The sequence below is a fragment of the Hemitrygon akajei genome, chromosome 21 (assembly GCF_048418815.1).
Source record: "Hemitrygon akajei chromosome 21, sHemAka1.3, whole genome shotgun sequence".
In the NCBI taxonomy this organism is placed as follows: Eukaryota; Metazoa; Chordata; class Chondrichthyes; order Myliobatiformes; family Dasyatidae; genus Hemitrygon; species Hemitrygon akajei.
In genome coordinates this window covers 17302595-17307368 of record NC_133144.1, presented here as the reverse complement: position 1 = coordinate 17307368, position 4774 = coordinate 17302595, and positions in this window count along the sequence as shown.

Below are 4774 nucleotides of genomic sequence, written 5' to 3'. Positions count from 1 at the left end.
TAGAGCTGCGTTATGGGACCAACACTGTACGAAGCTCTGGATGGGCTGTCACAACCAAAGAGTCCAATAGAGGAGGCCTTGCTCATTCAACACGCACACACAGGATTCTGCGCTGTGGAACTCATGAAAAATCAGCTGAGGAGAGAGGGAGGTGAAGGGGTGCAGGGATGTACAGAGAGTCATAGTCAGAGGCACGACACCACAGAAACGGCCTATCAAGACCATGCCGACCTGTTTTACCAGCCTTGTCCCATCTTCCTGCGCCTGTAGCAGGGACTGGGGGGGTTGCAAGGTAGAGGAGCAAGTCTCTCCCCCACCTCTTGCCATTAAGGACCAGAAAGATGTGGTGTGGGTGGGAGGTGAGCATGAGGATAGGGTGGGGGAAGGCACGGAACTGGGTGCCTCGCAAGCCCAGAGTGAGAACTCATGACTGGAAAGTTTGGCAGAAGCATGGTGGTTAGCGTAATGGAGATCACTGATCAGGGCTATTCCTGCTGCAGTCTGTAAGGACTCAGTACATTCTCCCCATAACCTCGTGGGTTTTCTCCCACGACCTACTGGGTAGGGTTAATCAGCTTGGACATACTCTGAAAGCACGATGACACTCACAGGCTGCTCCAGCACAGTTTTAGATTTGATTTGACAAAAACCACACATTTCACTGTATGTTTCGATGTAGATGTGACAAGTAAAACTAGTCAGATCTCTTCACCTGCTGGAACAACTGCCCAAGGGAATGGGGACCTGCCCTGTGATGGAGGAATAAATGGGAACCTGGGCAGATACACAATAACATGTCTGCCATGTTACCCTGGCTGCTGAGATGGGGAGTGGAGGAGCTGCCTCCAACCTCCCCATGGGCCTTCTACTGAGATGGGAGCAAAGTCAGCCTAAATGAAATAGTCAGCAGGCAGAGCCCAGCCAAGGTCTACATGCCTCGCTGGCGAGCAGGCCCGTGCCAAGGGTTACGGTGGGAGTGGTGTGATCTGGCTTACACCAGCTCATCCAGTCCCAAGACAGCAACCAGAAGAGTGATGGTACAGGGTCCCAGGGTGGGACATCCCGAGATGTGGATGCTTGGAGCGGAGGCAGCGGCACCAACACCAGTGCCCAAAACCGCTGGATAGTGGGCAATCAAGATGAGCGAACAATAGACCAGCTATGACAAGTCACATTGCCTTCAAACACTGACACCTTTTGGTCCAGCTCATTCATATCGCTGCAGCACTCTCCATGAATTATGAATGACCAGATTGTCTGCAATAATCCAGGAGCATCCCAACCAGAGCTGTATGATATCTCGGTATTACATTTCTGTCATGTACGCTCAATCCTATTCCTTTGCTAACTATGCTCTTGATACATCTCTGTATGCGAACCCCTAGGTCCCTCTGTTCTGCATACTCATTAGAACGGCACCCTTGTCTGTCTCTATCCCCACTGCCACATTTTAACACGTATCTGTATTAAACTCCATCTGCCACCTTTGGCCACACTGTTAGCTTACCTGTGTCCTATTGTAATCAACTATCATCATCCTGACGAAGGGTCTCGGCCCGAAACGTCGACAGCGCTTCTCCCTATAGATGCTGCCTGGCCTGCTGTGTTCCACCAGCATTTTGAGTGTGTTGATGTTTGAATTTCCAGCATCTGCAGATTTCCTCGTGTTTGCTATCATCATCCTCGATGTGTGCCGCATCTCCAAGTTTGGCATCATTGACAAATATTGTGGTTTTATCCTGTATTCCAAGTCCACGTTATTTAATTGTCCTAACAATGAGCTTTGTCGAAAATCAGCACATTTCTCCATTCACTATAACTGGCAGCTTTCGGTTTTCCAGTTTCTTTCTTATCCAAACTAACACCAACTCTCCTGTTCATCAGCCTGCTTTGTTAACCAACAGTTTATGTGCAACTCCTCAAACACTTCGTTAAAATCTGCATGGGCAATATCCACCACATTGTCTTCATTAACTCAGACACCCCTTAAAGATTCATTTAAGTTGGTTAAATGTAATTTGTTTCTTACAAATCTCAGCTAGCTGTCCTTGATTAACTCAAACCTCTCCAAGTGCCAGATGAGTCACTACAACCTTACCCAACATTGATCTTGACTTACCAGGCTGTGGTCACATAATGTTCCTTCATCTTATCTGGAACAGGAGTGTCACATTTGCCATTTCCCAACACTGACTTTCCCCTGTATCTAGGAAAACCATTCTGTTGTACCTAGGATAGTGGAAAACATTCCACTATCTCCACACCAAATTCCCTTGGCAATCTATGGTACAAGTTGCCCAGGGCAATTGACTTATCCACTTTAAGCACATTAACTTTTCCTGTATCTTCCCATTAACTCCATCAACTTCCACCTCTTAACACCCATTATTCTAGTTGCCCTAACCTGTCACTCCAAACAAGTGCAGCTGGATGAGTGCTTGAATTGCCAAGGTATAATAAGGACTGAAGGAAGTAGCTGGAGAGATTGCGGAGGCATTAACGATGAGCTTTCAGGAATCGATATATTCTGGCTTTATACTGGATGACTGGAAAATTGGAAATGTTACTCTGCTATTTAAGAAAGGTGGGAAGCAGCAGATAGGAAACTATAGACCTGTTAGCTTGACATCAGCGGTTGGGAAGTTGTTGGAATTGATTGTTAGGGATGAGATTACGGAGTACCTGGAGGCACATGACAAGATAGGCCAAAGCCAGCATGGTTTCCTGAAAGGAAAATCCTGCCTGACTAACCTACTCCAATTTTTTTGAGGAAATTATAAGCAGGGCAGACAAAGGAGATGCAGTGGATGTCGTGTACTTGGATTTTCAGAAGGCCTTTGACAAGGTGCTGCACATGAGGCTGCTTAGCAAGATAAGAGCCCATGGAATTACAGGGGAGTTACTAGCATGGGTGGAGTATTGGCTGATTGGCAGAAAACAGAGTGGGAATAAAGGGATCCTATTCTGGCTGGCTGCTGGTTACCAGTGGAGTTCCACAGGGGTCGGTGCTGGGACCACAGCTTTTTACGATGTATGTTAATGATTTGGACTATGGGATTAATGGATTTGTGGCTAAAATGTTGATGATAAAAAGATAGGTGGAGGAGTGGGTAGTGTTGAGGAAAGAGAGAGCCTGCAGAGAGACTTAGATAGTTTAGAGAAATGGGCAAAGAAGTGGCAAATGAAATAAAATGTTGGAAAGTGTATGTTCATGCACTCTGGTGGAAGGAAGAAATAAACAGGCAGACTATTAATTAGATGGGGAGAGAATTCAAAATGCAGAGATGCAAAGGGACTTGGGAGTCCTTATGCAGGATACTCTAAAGATTAACCTCCAGGTTGAGTTGGTGGTGAAGAAGGCAAATACTATGTTGGCATTCATTTTTATAGGTACTGAATATAAGAGCAGGGATGTGATGTTGAGGCTCTATAAGGCACTGGTGAGACCACACATATTGTGTTGTGTGCAGTTTTGGGCTCCTTATTTTAGAAAAGATATACTGACATTGGAGAGGGTTCAGAGAAGGTTCACAAGAATGATTCCAGGAATGAAAGGGTTACCGTATGAGGAATGTCTGGCAGCTCTTGGGCTGTATTCCCTGGAGTTCAGAATGGGGGGGGGGGGGGGCGCGGGGGGGTGCGATCTCATAGAAATATTCCAAATGTTAAAAGGTCTAAATAGATTAGATATGGCAAAGTTATTTCCCACGGTAGGGGATTCCAGGACAAGAGGGCACGACTTCAGGTTTGAAGGACGTCCATTTAGAACAGAGATGCGGAGAAATGATTTAAATCAGAGGGTGGTAAATCTGTGGAATTTGTTGCCACGAGCAGCTGTGGAGGCCAAGTCATTGGGTGCACTTAAGGGAGAGGTAGATAGGTTCTTGATTAGCCAGGGCATCAAAGGGTATGGGGAGAAGGCAGGGGAGGGGGATGACTGGAAGAATTGGATCAGCCCATGACTGAATGGCAGAGCAGACTCGATGGGCCAAATGGCCTACTTCTGCTCCTATATCTTATGGTCTTATGGAATACAAATAAAAGGGATTAGTATTGTTTTAAGGGAAAGAATAGTCAAGAAATGGGGATGTGGATTGTGTTAATGTGATAACAGGGAACCACAGACAAAGCCTAGAAGTAGAAACATGGAATGCAGCAGTGGTGACACCCAAGTTTCAGGAACTTCATTACTTATGTTATAGCATGCACCCACTGTTGTACTAGAAAACTGGATTTATTGTTAGAACTGAGGATTTAGTTTGTTAATTCTTTCTGTAACCACCATTCTGTTGTCAAAATGCAATTTTATTGGTAATTTCATCAGCTGAGAATATAACAGCTGTACCAGACACATGATCGGGTTCATCAGCTTCGACTGGTCTCCTGGTGGGCACCAGTTTTTAATAAACCATCCATTATTTCAAACACCAATTCTGTGAGGCCTTTCAGTTTGCTCTGACAGGAGAGATGTGTATTTGGTGGTCAGAATGGGCACAGTGGGCTGAAGGGCCTGTTTCTGTGCTGTGTGATTCTATGACTCATGTTGTGCTCTACCCCTCACTGCCCACTTATTATTTAGATGTTGGTAAGCGGTCTTTGGGTTCCACTGGCATTCTTTTTCTTCCTCTACCAGTATAATTTTCCTTTCACTTCTCTCTCTGTTGCATTTGGCAAAGTTCTTGCTTGCAGAATTCAGCCTGCATCGTGTGGAAGGTGCCAAAAGAGTAAGTTTCCTGGTCCTTCCTTGTGAACGGATCCCTGAATTTGGCTCCAT